At 41.2% G+C, this 18879-nt stretch overlaps 1 long non-coding RNA gene across 2 annotated transcripts in view; it reads right to left on the reverse strand.

Annotated features, from left to right (window-relative positions):
• Positions 1–3898: 3898 nt before the first annotated feature.
• Positions 3899–18879, reverse strand: part of LOC127647178 (uncharacterized) — a 32747-nt gene continuing 17766 nt past the window's right edge. For both annotated transcript variants that reach the window (XR_007971022.1, XR_007971021.1), the window contains exons 2-3: positions 11879–12101; positions 3899–5544 (exon numbers count right to left, since the gene is read on the reverse strand). This is a non-coding gene — a long non-coding RNA (uncharacterized LOC127647178). The remainder of the gene's footprint in view (positions 5545–11878; positions 12102–18879) is intronic.

Here is an 18879-nt window from a genome sequence, read left to right on the forward strand (position 1 = left end):
CAATTACCTTGGACATGAACTGTCACAAGGCCAAGTTCGTCTGTCTGCGGACAGGATGAAAGCCATCGCTACATTTAAGCATCCATCCACACGGAAGCAAATGCAAAGCTTCCTGGGACTGGTCAATTACTGCCGCCTGTGGGTGCCTAATTGCTCCATGTATGACAAAATCCTGCGAGAAGCTACGCTGGGTGTCAAAGAAGATATTACATGGACAAGTGAGATGAATCAAGCATTCAAACATTTGCAATCATCACTCTTAAGGCCGCCTGCCCTTGGCCTACCCTGTTACACACAAGACTTTCATCTATACGTGTACGAAAGCAATCCTGGCCCAAGAGCATGGGGGCACTTTCCGTCCAATAGCTTCTTTATCCAAGACCCTTGATTCAGTGGCTATGTTTGCGTGCAGTGGCTGCCACAGCAATCATGATACAGGATGCTGAAAAAGTTGTTTTGTCACATCCTCTCATTGTACATGTTTCTCATCAGGTAGGAGCCATTATGCATAATATTTAGACTCAACACATGACTGCCCAACGCCGTTCCGGCTATGAGGCTATATTGTTAGCTACTGCTAATGTAACGTTGAAAGTAACTTCTGCTATTCATGGCCCTACTGTACATTTGCATAGGTTGCTGACACAAGGTGAATTTGAGAGCGACGACACGACTGCCTGAACAGGATCCAAATTTCGACTGCTTGCAGGCCAGACGTTTCCACGTCTGTCCTGGAGGAGGGAATCCATTGGTATATTGATGGATCCTGTTTTAAGCCAAATGACAGTACATATTTGTGTGGTTATGCTATTGTTGAATTGCCTGATAAAGTAATTGAAGCATATTCACTGCCACATAAATCAGCACAAGTCGCAGAACTGATTGCTTTAACAAGAGCTTGTCAATTGGCAAAAGGTCAGTGTATCAACATATATACTGACTCCAAATATGCGTATGGCGTAGTCCATGATTTTGCTAAATTGTGGGAGGAAAGAAATTTCAAAACCTCCGAAGGAAAACCAATTTCGCATCACAACATTGTGGCCGAGCTGATTAGTGCAGCACAGCAACCATTGAAGCTTGCTGTAATTAAAGTAGCTGGTCATAAAACAGGTGAATCTTACGAGGCCAAAGGTAACAGATTTGCAGATGAAGTAGCGAAATGGGCAGCAAAAGAAGCAATACGTAGTCCGCATGTAAATGAACAAAACAATGAAGTGCCGACGATGAATTCATCGTTGATTAATGATTTGGATGTTAAAATCTTACAAGCGAATCCTACTCAAGATGATTTGACTCATTGGGCAGCCAAGGTAGAAACAAGGTAGAATCGCGCTACCAGCATCTACTGTTGTAATGCTGTGTAGGCATTATCATGGTGTATCACATGTGTCAAAAGAGAAAGTGATACAAAATTTGAATCAATCATACTGCATTGCAAACGTTCGAAGAAATACTTTGTTGATATTGGATGCTTGCCTGGTGTGTGCGCAAACAAACAGGCACAAGGCAATCAGCCATGATGCTTTACCGCATCCTGAACTTCCTTTCCAATATTTACAGATCGATTTTACACACATGCCTCCATGTGGAAATCACAAGTATTTGCTCGTGATTATTGACCGATTTACTAAGTGGCCTGAGGCTTTTCCGTGTGGAAAAGAAGACGCAAAGACGGTAGTGAAGGTCCTTGCCAAAGAAATTATACCGCGTTTCGGTATTCCAACTGTTATAGTAAGCGACAATGGAACTCCATTTGCTTCTAAAGTAACACAATTATTAGCTAAAGAACTTAGTATTAATTGGCATTTTCATATCCCGTATCATCCTCAGTCTTCGTCAAACGTGGAACGTTTGAACAAAACGATAAAAGAACGTCTTAATAAAGTGTGTCTAGATACGGGCAGAAATTGGGTTGATTTATTGCCTGCCGTACTGACTGAAATGAGAATGTCTCCGTCAGCCACTACAAAAATGTCTCCCTTTGAAATTCTCATGGGTAGACCTTTCCCGACCCCTTGGGTCAGAGGTCGCGCTGGCAATCTTTCCACAGGTGACACGGAGGTGATCATCGTGGATTATGTGGATTCCCTAGTTAGAATGTTAAATGGCATAAATGGTGATGTTTTTCTCTCTCTCCCTCTGCCTGCAGAAAGCCCTACTCATTTGTTCTGAATCAGCATGTTCTGTTGAAGTATCTTAAACCAACGAAGTTAGGTGAGCCAAAGTGGGCCCAACTACTGTACTGCCGGTGACCGGAACAGGGGTGCTGACTGATCTTCAACCACAGTGGATCCACGCAAGCCACGTGAAGCTTGCTCCAGAGGAAGGCCTTACTGATTCAAGGTGAACGGTGAAAGCACTGGAGGAGCTGAACACGCAGCGCCAGTGCCCAACCGGAATCTTTGAATTAGGAGGACCTGAGGAGGGACCTGGAACAGTCAACATGAAAACATTCCTACTGACACTCTGCATATGGCAGGTGTTCGTGCTTGCCTATGCCTGTTCAGTATCAACACAACAGCAAGGAGTCACAAGTGTAATTCCAATTCCTAGAAATAATGTATGATGGTTTATGTTTTATGGTAATGTTAAAGGAAGATGTTTTTGTTATGAAGGTATGGGTAAACACCCAGAAACGAAGGTACATAGAATGTGATGCCTCAAGTGACCCTGAAGTATATCTAGACAGTGTTGGACAGCCAAGAGGTATTAAATGTTTGGATTAATTCTTGGCTAAAGATGGGGGAATATGTAAAATATTTGGTAACAAATGTTATACATCCTGGGTCACATTGATGATGATGGTGAATTCATGAAGGTATGAAAGGAAATGGATAAGTTGAATAAGGAATTAGCTTATAACATCAGGGAATATGGGGACATTTTTCAATGTGTGTGGGTGGTTCGCACCCTGGATGTCTTCCATTATATCGATTGCTATATGCATTCTACTTATGTTATTATTTGGCCCATGTGTGCTACAATTACTAATGTAAAAGAGTGACTTATGTTTGTACATATATACCAGAAAATGATGAAGATGGTCATATCATAGCTGAGGGTATAAATAATATGTCAAAAATTGTTGATGAATTACAGAGAAGAGAAGTGGATGATAGGAGTGGGTTTGGAGATTGGATTACAAGTTGGAAACAATTACTTGTATCTTCTTTAATACCAATTGGAGTTATACTGTTAATCTTTTCATTTATTGTTTGTTGTATTATTCCATTCATTAGGATGTTGATTTATCGTTCTATGAATACTTTTGTATCATCTCAATACGCATTAGCAAACAGAACTATCAAGTACTAATGACTCTGAAAGAAATGTTTGATTGAAATATGTTTCATGTATTATTCTGTAATAATGGACATGCTGAGAATAATGTAATGTGATAATTATGTTATAGTATAACTGTCATTATCAAAGGGGGCACTGTAAGAAATGTCTATATCTCAGCTCTGTCCAAGAGAGAACTGCTGCGTTGAGACATTCCATTCTGTATACATTATCAAACATCTGTTTCATATTGAGATGGAGCTGTGGAGGCCCCCTCCTCGCTCTGTCTGAGCATACATCAACTGTTTGTGTACATTGTATTAGTGTGTATGGCAAAGGGTCCGACAGGCTCACAAGCTACTTTTGCCATATGGAATTGTTATGTGATATTGATATGAGGTAATGTTTGCTCTGATTGGTTAGTGATTGAGAACTCCCCTTTTCACTAGTATATTTTTGTATGCCACACATAGGAAGAGTTGAGCTACTTTCGCTCCCCAACGTTGGAGGCTTTGTACTGATTCATTCACGACTCAATAAAAGACGGAGAGAAAAGGCACTGCTATCGTTTAGAAGACTTTTATTTCTAACAATCACTTTACATTTACATTTATGCATTTGGCAGACACTTTTATCCAAAGCGACTTACAGTGCACTTATTACAGGGACAATCCCCCAGAAGCAACCTGGAGTTAAGTGTCTTGCTCAAGGACACAGTGGTGGTGGCTGTGGGGATCGAACCATCGACCTTCTTATTAACAGTTATGTGCTTCAGCCCACTACGCCATCACCACTCATACCGCCACTTTCATCTAATCATACACAGTCCATGGTTGCTTCTCTTTAGCCCACTGTAGCCTTATTGTCTTCTGTTTAGGTGTTAGTGCTGGTTTTCATTTGTCTTTTCTACACTGTAAGCCCAGATTTAATATCCAATTAAACAATTTAATTACAGTGTACTTAAATTATTGAAGTTTGATTGCATTACTATAAAATGTAAGTATATTCTACTAATTTGTAGACCAATTTGAATGTGTGAATAACTTTAAGTTAAATGGCTTAAAATGATTAAGTTTTTGTCCTGACCACACCTCCGACACTTGAAAGTCATATATGTCATGCCTAATAATAATGACGTTGTAGCTCATAGTTATGATTTTAGATCTCATAAGATACTATCTCATAATTATGACTTATTATGTCATAATGACTTAGTATTTCATAATAATGAGAACATTTCCCATAATTAAGACATCCATTCTCATAATAATGTCTTATAATTATGTCCAGCAGGCCCGGACTGGCCATCGGGAGCGCCGGGACATTCCCGTTGGCCTGGCGACTAAGTTGGCCTGCTGCCAGCCAGCGTTTTTATTTTTTTTTAATTATTATTATTTTATATTACTACCTTTACCAGTGATCATTTTTGAATTCGTCGTTCAATAAAATTATTATTAATATTAATAACAATAAAAAAAATCTTCGTTAACTTAGTATTGAACTGCTAGCAAATGTAAGCGGTAGCGCCCGTCTAACGTTACATTCGTGGAGAAATCAAAACAAATGAGTGCACACAGAAAACTCACAGAAGAAATGTACTGAGGTAAAAATTCTAATTGTTGTTTTTTTTATTTATAACATATGATTTAGTTTAACATAACACAACTAAGGGAGCTGTTTTGCTGAATATTATCACGATTGAAAATGTTACATTGAATTTATTGTTCAATAAACAAGTAGCGTAGTTAATATTTATTATTAAGTTACTTACATTTTAGACACAAACCATATTAACTGTTTTTGTTCTATTTCCCCGACTAAAATAGTTCTAAAGGAAAGCTACAGCAGCGTGGTGTTTTGTTACTGAATGATTCAGCGTTTTGAACGAATCTTTTGTATGAATGACTCACTAATTAAGACGGTCACTTGCTGCCACCTATTGGCGGTTTAGTTTAATGTTTAAGTATTGCTTTTTTTTTATATTCAAACATTTATTTAAAACATCAATCTCATAACATTATTTATTGCAGTTGTAATTGCAGTGCACATTTTTTTATTTGATGGGTAATAGCCCTATAGTGTCTTATTATAACTGAATTTATTGATCAAATGTAAGAATTTGACATGAAAGATGATGCATACATTTAATAAGGTAATACAAATGTACTTTTTTTTCATCAAATGAAGGTGGAGACAGCCAACCTAGCACTAGCTGTGGTGCAATGATCACACATCAGATTCAGGCAGGGAGTGAGATGACTGTAGAAGCAAAATAAGAAAAGAAAAAAATTAACATATTGTATGAAATACAGTGTTGCTAAATGTTGGATATTTAAGTAGTTTTAAGATAAAAACAACAACATTTTGTCATAAATATAATACTTTGATTTTTACTCAAATAAATGTAGATTCTGGGCAAACGAATTACAATAAGGTGGTTGTTTTGCACCAAGGTGGAGAGTGGGACAGTTCTTCCACCGATACACAGCAAGTGCAGGTCTGTGTTCAGATTTTGCCTGCATGGATCCTAAACATTTAGCTGAAATACAACAAAATGGGCTCCCAAAATCCGCTCTAGTGGAACTTAGAAAATTTTTTATCAACTTTGATAATCATGCCACAGTGGAGACATTGCAGGCAGAGCTGACAATTTTGGCAACACATTGGAAAAGGCTGAAAATGTCTACTTTGGATAGCTATAGTGTAAAGAGAGTGAAGGAGCTCTCAAGAGAAGATGACAACCTTTCAGGTGCTGATGAGGGCACAGTTTGTTCAACTTGCAAAAACTGTGCAATATGTTGCCATATCCTGCTGTCTAAATACAACCTTCTCACTGATGCCATCATGTCATTGGACTGGGCTACACATTTTTGTTGACACTGTCTGTGACACAAGTAGCCTGAAAAAGAAGCTTCTCCACACTGAAGCTTGTGAAGAACAGACTTAGGACCCCTATTAATCAGGGATACCTTGAAGCTTTCATGTTAATGTCAACAGAGAGGGAGATACTTGTTGGAATTGACATTGACAACATTATTGATAAAGTTGCTGAGAGCAGCGAAGTCTTACGCAACCTGCTGACCTTCTAAGCTAACATTTTTATTTAACCTCTCTTCTGCAGTTTATATACACTTATGAGTGAGAAGTAGAGAGGTAGAAACAGCTTTGGACTTCTAGAGTAAATGCTTGTATGTACGTTATGTGCTGACCCATTTGATATTAGGACTGCTTTACTTCTAGGTTGGTTGTTTATGTTTTTATGTTATGGTCATACTGTGAAATAAATGTAATTTAGGGGGTAAAAAAACAAGGTTGTCCGTGTTTCTAAATTTTATTTGGGTGCATAGGATGGCCTGGATGGGTGTAGGATTTCCCGGCCTGAAATTGTATCCCAGTCCGGCCCTGATGTCCAGTCATTATAAGATCATAGAATGTCATAATTAAGAGAAAATTATGTCATTATCATGAGATATGTTCTCATTATTATGACACACAATGAGACTTATTTTTTTTAATTGGCGAAAACAGGTTTCCATATGTCTATATGTCGCTTGTTACATTTTTATTATAAATTTTTTCCATTGAAATGTTTTCCCATTTCCATCTCCACACTGGCCTGGGAACGCCTTGGGGTCCCCCAGTCAGAGCTGGTTAATGTGGCTCGGGATAGGGAAGTTTGGGGCCCCCTGCTGGAGCAGCTGCCCCAGCGACCGACTTCGGATCAGCGGTTGAAGATGGATGGATGGATTTTTTCCATTGAGGGGCTGTTTGTGAGCAATGAAAAACATTGTTTTAAACTGTTCGAAGGGACATTTTTCACCTGTTAGCTAGCTACTTTTATCTTTCGCGTGCGGCGGACACAGCATCGCTTAAACACCCGCACGGTGACTTTGACAGACATTTTTCGTCTGTTAGGGACATTTGTCATCTGTTTGCTTGTTACTTTCCTCCCTCGCGCGCTTAAACACCCGGTCGGCGACGCACGAGGTGCCGCACACCGCGTTTCCTGCGGAGGAGTGAGGAGGGCGACAGAAAGAGTGCAGAACCATGGTCTACTGAATCTGGTGAGTGCATTTAAGTTAACATTAGCGACCACATTGTATTTTGACATGGCTTAATTAAGTTAATTAATGGTTTAAATACAAAAACAGTAGCTACTAGATGTAACTCCAGTTTTATCTTGGTTCATAGCTCTCTAACAGGCTTTTTTATGATAAACCAACAGGTCACAGGAAGAGATGCTTTGGAAGTGTAAGTATTGTTCTTATAACTGTGAAAAGAGAGCACAGCTATTTAAACATTTTAGGCTCAAACATGGAAGTTATGCAAGAATGGAACAATTTCCTTGTTTACATCAGAAATGTTTATATACATTTAAATCACTAAATGCACTAAAAGTACACTTATCCCGCCTTCACACCAAAACTCCAGATCAGCAACCAAATTAATCTGGTACCAGTTAAGTTTTGCTTTCTGTCATGTGGGTTTGCTGAGTCATGTTCTGAGGCTGATTACTTTTTTCACCTGCATACTGCACATTTAAAGTAAACCATAAATATAAGAAATAAATATATATATATATATACACACACACACACGCACACATTCTTCAAAATATCTTCTCTTTGTTCCACAGAAGAAAGTCATACAGGTTTGAAATGATACAAGGGTGAGTAAATGATGACAGAATTTATCCCTTTAAATCTCTTCCTTTCATCTTCTGTCTCTTTTTTTTCTAATTTTAATTTGTCTTGTCCACTTTGCTCTCCCCCTTTTCTTGTTTCATCTCTTCTTTCCTTTACCTTTCTGTCCTCTCCCTTTTCTCTCCTCTCTCCATTCCTTTTGTGTCATCTCCTCTATTTTGCAGTGAAGTCATAAAGAATTGTTGGGACATTTGGGAATTGAATTAATACATGAGTATCCTTAGCACATAACTGTGTTGTACAATATGTGCACTATCTTCCAGACCACTGAGCCAACAGACATTAGGTGCCTTTGTCTTCGGGGACTGCCGGTCATTTTGGGGGATGATCCTTCTGCCTTCTTCAAGACCTGCTCCGTAAGTAATTAATTTGTTGTAAATGTTGCAGGTACATGTTAACATTTGTCCTCTACTCTGTTCACCTCAGTACAAGGTGCTTATACACGATTGGATACTGCACGTCGTGCCGCAGGTAGTTCAGTGAGATGAACGGTGATGGTGGTTAAGTGAAACCTACCTGTGGACTAAATAAAGAGAATTAACTAAATAAACAGTGTTTATTTTGAATAATATTGGTAGCAGAGGACAGTTCAAGTTAATATCTGGACGCGGGTTACCGACCTCGCCAAAAAGAAGCAAGCCCTTGCTGTCGCCTTGGGGCTTGAGGGAAGAGCCCGTGAAACAGCGATGGAAATACCTGCAGAGGATTTGGACAGTGATAACGGTATGGAAACGTTGATTGCAAAGCAGTATCAAGTGAACCAGCTGATGCCTACAGAAACTCCCAGTTGCAGACCATTTCGATTCGGAGATGGGAATTTGGTATATTCATCAAGAACTGTGAAACTACCAGCTAAAATAGGACTGACAAAATGCCAAATTGAAACTGAAGTTGTTAAGGTTGACTTTCCACTTCTGCTGAGTAAAGTGTCCCTGAAGAAGGCAGGGACTATTTTGGACATGGAGAAGGACAGTGCAGTGATGTTCAAACAATCCATTCTGCTTGAATTTACTAGTTCTGGACATTACTGTGTCGATATCAGAGACAAAGGAACATAAAAAGGCCAAACTGAAGAGGAAGTCCTAAAAGTGACAGATAATATGTCTCCAGATGAAAAATGTAAATTCCTTCAGAAGCTCCATAAACAGTTTGGTCACTCGTCGGCAGACAGGCTACAAGAGGTTCATTCACAGTTCAGGAAATAACGACAAAGAATGCTATACTATCTTACAACAAATAATATATGACTGTGAAATATGCCAGAAGCATAAAAAGCCAAAGCCTGCTGTGGGATTGCCCTTAGCTTCGGAATATAAGGAGACAGTGGCGGTGGATCTGCACGAGTTAGAGCCAGGTGTATGGTATCTCCACATCATCGATCACTTCACACATTTCAGTGCTGGAAACATTGTGAAAACAAAGAAGTCATCTGAAATTGTCAATTCCTTCATTCATACTTAGATAAGTGTCCGTGGCGCCCCCCAGAGGCTGTACAGTGACAATGGTGGAGAATTCAACTACGAAGAGATCAGAGACATGGCTGAACACATTAACATTGAGACAAAAACAATAGCATGATACAGTCCCTGGAGCAACAGACTACTCGAGAGACATAATCAAACACTCACCGAGATAATTCAGAAGGTCAAACGAGAAAATGGATGTGACTGGCACACTGCCCTTGACTGGGCCCTCATGGCTAAGAACAGTATGTTGAATGTTCATGGCTACAGTCCATATCAATTAGTGTTTGGACAGAATCCTAACCTTCCTTCTGTATTAGTTGATAAACTACCCGCTCTAGAAGTACCACTATAAGTGCTAGAGTATGAGAACACATTTCAGCTTTACATGCTTCTAAGAAAGCATTTACTGAAGCAGAGTCTTCTGAGCGGATAAGAAGGGCACTACGTTAGCAGCTCAGGCCCACATATGACATGTATGTGACAGGATGCAAGGTATATTACAAAAGAGCAGACTGTCTTGAGTGGAAGGGACCTGGGGTAGTTATTGGTCAAGATGGAGCTGTTGTATTTGTAAGATATGGGGTGGACTCTTATTAGAGTACATCAATCCAGGCTCTGTCATACAAACACACAGAATCAGGAATTTCAGGATAAGCAAACTGTACAAGACAAGAGCAAGACAGCAAGTGAAAAAGGCAGTTTAAACAATGTAGCAGAAAGCTCAGATAATGAAGAACACACCGAGAGCGAACAGGAAAACATCGGTGAGAGGGAAGTGAATACAGGAAAAGAGGTTCATCCAAGTATAACAAAAACTGAAACAGATCATGATGTGTGTGGTAAACCTGTATCTCCTACTGATGTGAAGTTAAAACCAGGACAGATGATAACATTCATGAAACAGGATAGTGGTGGTTGAATCAACTGATAGGGAGACTGACGCATTCATAACAAAAGACATTTCATTTGACGCAGCCAAACAGGATGAAATTATGAATTGGTACAAAAACAATGTTTTTGATGAAGCTGATGATGCAGGTCAAAAATGTGTCTCTACCAGATGGGTCTGTAGTCTCAAAGAAACTCCTAATGGTATCATGCCCAAAGCATGACTCGTTGCTAGAGGTTTTGAAGAGCTTAATATTCACAAGCTGCAGAAAGATTCCCCAACCTGTGTTTCTGACACTCTGAGACTATTATTAGCAGTAATCTGTCAAAGTCAGTGGCATGTCCATTCTACAGAGATGGGACCAAGTCACACATGTGCAAGTCTCAAGTAAGTCCCAAGTATTTTTTTCTTGGGCAAGTCAAGTCAAGTCAAGTCACAGGCTATGTCAAGTCAAGTCCAAGTCAAGTCACCTTATTATTGTAATTTTACCTGCAGAATCTGATCATAATAAAGTGAAAAGACAAGCTATAAGTAACTGTCAGTAAATTACAATACTCATGTTCAGTAAAATACATCATGGAATCAAACAAAATTGTAACTTCATAAAATTATTTATTTTTCACTTCTGCCAACAGTGTTTGAAATGTTTTACATTTTCAACAATGAGTCCATAAAACAAATGACAGCTTAACATCCAACAGACTCCTCTCTGAACACCTCCCTCTCTCTCTCTCAAACACAGTTACTCCATTTAACTTTGTTACATTTCTCCTCTCTCTCACTCACACACACACACTCGCTCTCTCACACACACTCTCTCTCTCTCACACACACACACACACACTCTCTCTCTCTCTCTCACACACACACTCTCTCTCTCTCTCTCTCTCTCTCTCTCACACACACACACTCTCTCTGTCTCACACACACACACTCTCTCTCTCTCTCTCTCTCTCTCTCTCTCACACACACACTCACTCACTCTCTCTCTCACACACACACACACACACACACACACACACACACACACACACACACACACACACACACACACACTCTCTCACACACACACACTCCCACACTCTCACACTCCCACACCCACACTCACAGAGTATATCCATAAGCCTATTTTTGCAATGTCTGTGAGTGGGAAACGTTGAGGTACCAGCGCGCGTGAACGTCATGGCAACGTACAAAACAAAGTACCTCGCGCGGGAAACACTTAACGTAAAGGCGCGTAACTAACGTAAATCAAGCAGGCTAGTATGCAGCATAAGCCACGAAGTGTTGGCGAAATAAAAAATTAATGGACATATTTTTTTTTTCCAGAAAACTTCTTGCACAAAATAAATTCAAGCACTTTCAAGGACCTGTATCTATGTATGTTTATTTTCAAGAACTTTCCAGGGCCTTGAATTTTATTTTTCAGATTCACAAACTTTCAAGGATTTCAAGGACCCGTGGGAACCCTGCTATTATTACATTAGCTAACTACCAACTAACCAGATAAAATTAACAAATTGATAAGCACTTACTGGGCAGAATGGCTCTTCAAATGGCGGACGAAATTGGAGGTTGTCGTCTGGCTGTCCGCGATCTTAACGTTGCATGTCTTGCAAAGCGCTGTTCGTCTTTTGCCATCTTGATAATAATTTTTGAAGCCGAAAGCGATGACCCTCGGTAACGTTACCCCTCCGGCGAGACATATCCAGCTGCAGACCCGCAGCACCACCAGTTTCAGAACCCCAGCGCCAGAACCTGAAGTGAGGGGCGGAGTTATTGACAATGAGACAAGCATGGTGGAGAGCATGGTGAGTTGTGTAACGTTTTTGACATCATGTTGTGAAAAATTATCGCATATATTAAGTTCAGCGTTTATCTGCTAAATATTTAATTTTGTGCATAACTTTATCATCTTAATGAAGCTTGAATATGTTGTCATACTTTACTGTATTAAAAAAAAAATTCTACAGATGGTTCGATACATTTTTGCGTGTTGTAAATGAGCCGTGACGTTTTGAAGAAATCTTGTGAAGGTCTTAAAGTGTTTGTTCCACGTTCCTCTGTTATATGCATTGTTTGTGAGTTAATGTTACCTTATAGTTGAGTTTTTTTTTTTTACGTTGAGATTATTGTGTGGTGCTTTCATCTCTTGTAGAGACATTTCGAATGAATGAAGACCACAAGGAAAAGGCCCGCAACAATCTCCTGGAACAGTCAGAAGCTTCCAGAGAGCCCTTTCTATTTCATTTTGTGTTCAGGGAAGACATGGAGTTATTTTAGCAAGAATGTAAGGACAAAATGGGCCTGAGAGTGAATTCCTCATTTGATACATTTTAAATTTAATTTATACAGGATTGTCATGATAAAATGGGCCTGGGGTGAATTGGTCATTTGTTGTATATATTTTTATTGTTTCTTTTTAAATTATGCTGAATTTTCTCTCTTTTTTAGTTTTTTGACATGTTTTATTTTACATATAGAAAAATGCATGCTGCACATGTTCTTGTGAATTAAAGTATATTTTATATAAAATGCCCATAAGTTTCAAGCATTTTTTTTTTCACCATCATGATCAGGAAGTAACTCTCATAATACAATGAAACGGATAACTATATACAATTACATTACACAAGATCAATGTTTTAAAGTGCTTATTGTACTGTACCTTAAAGAATCATTATAACATACGTATAAAGTATGATGTTTCGTTTGTAATAAAAGCAAAGTACTCTCCAAAACGTTAGGTGGTGCTACTCGGTTTCGAACGTAAGCTCCGCCCCTCACTTCAGGTTCTGGCGCCGGGGTTCTGAAACTGGTGGTGTAGTCTACACTCCAAAACGTTAGGTGGCGCTACTCGGTTTCGAACGTAAGCTCCGCCCCTCACTTCAGGTTCTGGCGCTGGGGTTCTGAAACTGGTGGTGTAGCCTACTCTCCAAAACGTTAGGTGGCGCTACTCGGTTTAGAACGTAAGCTCCGCCCCTCACTTCAGGTTCTGGCGCTGGGGTTCTGAAACTGGGGTTCTGAAACTGGTGGTGCTGCGGGTCTGCAGCTGGATACTATTGCCTCCGGCTGACATGTTGATGTGTTATCTGATCTAAGTGGGCGTGGTGTGCGTAAGGTACGAGAGGGCATGGCTGATGATAGCCTATAGTGTCGTGATCCAGTCATGACAAAACTATTCTCAGCCTGCGCTCCAGCTGGATCAACTTTATTTTTTAAAATAATTTATATATTTTATATTCACACTGAAAACATGATGTGATTAACACACAAGTCATTCAAGTCTTCGTGTCTCAAGTCAAGTCAAGTCCCGAGTCTTTAACTTCCAAGTCCGAGTCAAGTCTCAAGTATTTTATTTTTTGTCAAGTCAAGTCACAAGTCATAAAAATAGCGACTCGAGTCGACTCGAGTCCAAGTCACCAAGTCACAAGTCCCCATGTCTGCCATTCTATGGACATCAAATCTGCTTTCTTACAGGGTATGCAGTTGTCCAGATAAATCTATAAATATTCTATGGAAACTAAACAAGTGTGTTTATGGCCTTGCAGATGCTTCATTGCATTGGTATATACCTCTCTTAATGAGACTGAAAAAGAGCAGCTTAGGTCAAAATTATGACAGATACTGTGGGTTGAAAAACAAACCAGACCAGAAATTATGTTTGATGCAAGCAGCTTAGCGTCAAATATAAAAGATGCTACAGTCCAGTCTATTCACGAGACAAATAAGGTCATTAGAAAGCTTAAATCTGAAAACGTGACTCAAGTTTCAGCATTTGGGAAACAGTGATGCTCTGAACTTCATCGTTTTCAGTGATGCTTCCCTTGGAAATCTCCCTGATGGTGGTACACAAGGGGGAACATTGATTGGTCTCATGGGAGAATGTGGGAAGTTTTCTCCCCTCTGTTGGCATTCTAAGAAACTTTGACGTGTGGTGAGGAGTACTCTGGCAGGGGAACTCTGGCCCTGTCATATGGAACAGACAATGCTGTTTTTCTGGCTACCCTCTTTTCAGAGCTCACAACTGGAAATGCTAAGCTGAATGCTCCTCCCTTGATCTGTGTAATGGACAATCACTCTCTGTTTGATGCCTTTAAGTCAACAAAACAGGTCACTGAGAAACGACTTAGACTGGAAATAAGCGAATAAGCAAAAACTCAACTCGCTGACTGTCTTGCCAAAAAGGGAGCATCTGCTCTGGTGAAGCACTCAGTGAAGGGCTGTGGTGTTATTGAAAGCACTCAGTTAAGGGCTGTGGTGTTATTGAAAGCACTCAGTGAAGGGCTGTGGTGTTATTGAAAGCACTCAGTGAAGGGCTGTGGTGTTATTGAAAGCACTCAGTTAAGGGCTGTGGTGTTATTGAAAGCACTCAGTGAAGGGCTGTGGTGTTATTGAAAGCATTTAGTTAAGAGCTGTGGTGTTATTGAAAGCACTCAGTTAAGGGCTGTGGTGTTATTGAAAGCATTCATTTAAGGGCTGTGGTGTTATTGAAAGCACTCAGTTAAGGGCTGTGATGTTATTGAAAGCACTCAGTGAAGGGCTGTGTTGTTATTGAAAGCACTCAGTTAAGGGCTGTGTTGTTATTGAAAGCACTCAGTGAAGGGCCGTGGTGTTATTGAAAGCACTCAGTGAAGGGCCGTGGTGTTATTGAAAGCACTCAGTTAAGGGCCGTGGTGTTATTGAAAGCACTCAGTTAAGGGCTGTGGTGTTATTGAAAGCACTCAGTGAAGGGCCGTGATGTTATTGAAAGCACTCAGTGAAGGGCTGTGGTGTTATTGAAAGCACTCAGTTAAGGGCCGTGGTGTTATTGAAAGCACTCAGTTAAGGGCTGTGGTGTTATTGAAAGCACTCAATAAAGGACTGTGGTGTTATTGAAAGCACTCAGTGACGGGTTGTGATGTTATTGAAAACATTTAGTTAAGGGCTGTGGTGTTATTGAAAGCACTCAGTGAAGGGCTGTGATGTTATTGAAAGCACTCAGTTAAGGGCTGTGTTGTTATTGAAAGCACTCAGTTAAGGGCTGTGATGTTATTGAAAGCACTCAGTTAAGGGCTGTGGTATTATTGAAAGAATTTAGTTAAGGGCTGTGGTGTTATTGAAAGCATTTAGTTAAGGGCCGTGGTGTTATTGAAAGCATTTAGTTAAGGGCTGTGATGTTATTGAAAGCATTTAGTTAAGGGCTGTGGTGTTATTGAAAGCACTCAGTTAAGGTCTGTGGTGTTATTGAAAGCACTCAGTGAAGGGCTGTGGTGTTATTGAAAGCACTCAGTTAAGGGCTGTGGTGTTATTGAAAGCATTTAGTTAAGGGCTGTGATGTTATTGAAAGCACTCAGTTAAGGGCTGTGTTGTTATTGAAAGCACTCAGTTAAGGGCTGTGGTATTATTGAAATAATTTAGTTAAGGGCTGTGATGTTATTGAAAGCACTCAGTTAAGGGCCGTGGTATTATTGAAAGCACTCAGTGAAGGGCTGTGATGTTATTGAAAGCACTCATTTAAGGGCCGTGTTGTTATTGAAAGCACTCAGTGAAGGGCTGTGATGTTATTGAAAGCACTCAGTGAAGGGCTGTGGTGTTATTGAAAGCACTCAGTGAAGGGCTGTGATGTTATTGAAAACATTTAGTTAAGGGCTGTGGTGTTATTGAAAGCACTCAGTGAAGGGCTGTGATGTTTTTGAAAACATTTAGTTAAGGGCTGTGATGTTAGTTAAGGGCCGTGGTGTTATTGAAAGCATTCATTTAAGGGCTGTGGTGTTATTGAAAACATTTAGTTAAGGGTTGTGATGTTATTGAAAACATTTAGTTAAGGGCTGTGGTATTATTGAAAGCACTCAGTGAAGGGCCGTGGTGTTATTGAAAGCACTCAGTGAAGGGCCGTGGTGTTATGGAAAGCACTCAGTTAAGGGCTGTGGTGTTATTGAAAGCATTTAGTTAAGGGCTGTGATGTTATTGAAAGCACTCAGTTAAGGGCTGTGGTATTATTGAAATAATTTAGTTAAGGGATGTGATGTTATTGAAAGCACTCAGTTAAGGGCCGTGTTGTTATTGAAAGCACTCAGTTAAGGGCTGTGTTGTTATTGAAAGCACTCAGTTAAGGGCTGTGGTATTATTGAAAGAATTTAGTTAAGGGCTGTGGTGTTATTGAAAGCATTTAGTTAAGGGCCGTGGTGTTATTGAAAGCATTTTGTTAAGGGCTGTGATGTTATTGAAAGCACTCAGTTAAGGGCCGTGGTGTTATTGAAAGCACTCAGTGAAGGGCTGTGGTGTTATTGAAAGCACTCAGTGAAGGGCCGTGGTATTATTGAAAGCAGTCAGTTAAGGGCCGTGGTGTTATTGAAAGGACTCAGTGAAGGGTTGTGGTGTTATTGAAATCACTCAGTGAAGGGCTGTGGTGTTATTGAAATCACTCAGTGAAGGGCTGTGGTGTTATTGAAAGCACTCAGTGAATGACTGTGGAGACTTTAAAAAAAAAAAAAAAAAAAGAAAGGGGTGGGTACATTTGAAAAGACTGATCACTTTCATATGCTACAACTATTTTGTTGTTGTAACTGTGAACTTTTTTATGTACGTTTTTTATATATAACATTTTATTTATTCTTTTTTTTTTTGGTTTTGTTTAAAGTATAGGGAGATTGTATAGGGAGTAAAGTATAGGGAGATTTCTCCTCTGCGCTGTTCACCTCGGCACAAGGTGCTTATACACATTGGAATACGGTGTTTATACACGATTGGATACTGCACGTCGTGCCGCAGGTATTTCAGTGAGATGAATGGTGATGGTGGTTAAGTGAAACCTACCTGTGAACTAAATAAAGAGAATTAACGAAATAAACGTAGTGTTTATTTTGAATAACAGTACATGGTTATTTTTATTTATTTATTTTCATTTTATACCATTAGTGAAGACTGTCTGCTACTAATTTTCAGAGTAATTTAATCAGCATTCAGTGTTTCCCAGACTTTTATTTTATGGCTGTTATGATCCCTTTCTGTCTGTCCCGTGTTTTCTGTTTCACCCGTCTCTGTTTACATTCCATGCCACGTTTTCCTTGTTGTCCGCCCCGTGTTTCACTGTCTTCGTGTTAAAACTACATTTCCCATGATCCCCAGCACTCATCACTGCCAGCCTTGTGTCATTGTGCTCACCTGATTGTAGTTTGTCATCATCTTGTATCCAGTGTATATATACCGTTTGTTCTCCATTCCCTTGTCTATCATTGATGTTTGTGGACGCCTGTCTCCGTGCTCCTCCTCATGTTCATCCTGCCTGTTCTGCCTTTGATGTTTTCCGTGCTTGCGTTTTGTTTCCCCATCGCGGGTATTTCCTTTCTTTGTGTTTTGTCCGTTTAGTTTTCACCGTTGTTAATAAAATCACTGCATTTGGATCCAACCCCTTGTCTGCCTCCTCCTGCATCGTAACAGAACGATAGACCACATATGGATCCAGCGGTTCTCCGGGCAAGCTGTCGCCTACTGGATTTGAGGCAAGGAAGCCGCCCGGTGGAGGATCACGTTAGGGACTTTCTGAACCTAGTGTGTGCCACCGACTTCCCTGACTCTTCCCTGGTGGTGTTTTTTAAGGATGGCCTGACCGATTCGCTCAGGGAGCGGTTGCCACCGGCGACGCGCGGCTGGACGCTCTGTGATTTTGTGGCGGAGACGCTGCTGGTATGCGGCTCGCCACTTACTGTGGATGTTGTGGAGGAGGATCCTGCCTCCCCTTCCACAGCGGTGACTCTTCAGTTGTCCCTAGCTCTCCCTATCATGCCAGTCCCTCCGGTCAGCGAGCAAACCCCCACGCCTGTCGCCGTCAACGAGCCAGCAAGGCCAACATCATCCGCCTGGAGGAGGAAGAGAAGGAAAGCTTCCGCCTCTCAGCCCACGCCTGCCACGGTCAGCGAGCCAGAGCCCACACCTGCCACGGTCAGCGAGCCAGAGCCCACGCCTGCCACGGTCAGCGAGCCAGAGCCCACGCCTGCCACGGTCAGCGAGCCAGAGCCCACGCCTGTCACAGTCAGCGAGCCAGAGCCCACGCCTGCCACGGTCAGCGAGCCAGCGCCTGTAGCCTCTACCGTCCCAGAGCCAGTGCCTGTAGCCTCTACCGTCCCAGAGCCAGCGCCAGAAGCCTCTACCGTCCCAGAGCCAACGCCTGTAGCCGCTACCGTCCCAGAGCCAGCGCCAGAAGCCTCTACCGTCCCAGAGCCAACGTCTGTAGCCGCTACCGTTCAAGACCCAACGCCTTCCGAGCTCCGAACTCTGCCTTCTGAGCCTCCCGAGCTTTCCAGAGCTCCGCCTTCTGAGCCTCCCGAGCTTTCCAGAGCTCCGCCTCCCGAGCTTTCCAGAGCTCCACCTCCCGAGCTTTCTAGAGCTCCGCCTCCCGAGCCTTCCAGAGCTCTGCCTCCCGAGCTTACCAGAGCTCCGCCTTCCGAGCTTACCAGAGCTCCGCCTTCCGAGCTTACCAGAGCTCCGCCTCCCGAGCTTCCTAGAGCTCCGCCTTCCAAGCCTACCGAGCTTCTTAGAGCTCCGCCTTCCAAGC

The sequence above is a fragment of the Xyrauchen texanus genome, chromosome 8 (genome assembly GCF_025860055.1).
Source record: "Xyrauchen texanus isolate HMW12.3.18 chromosome 8, RBS_HiC_50CHRs, whole genome shotgun sequence".
Classification (NCBI taxonomy): domain Eukaryota; kingdom Metazoa; phylum Chordata; class Actinopteri; order Cypriniformes; family Catostomidae; genus Xyrauchen; species Xyrauchen texanus.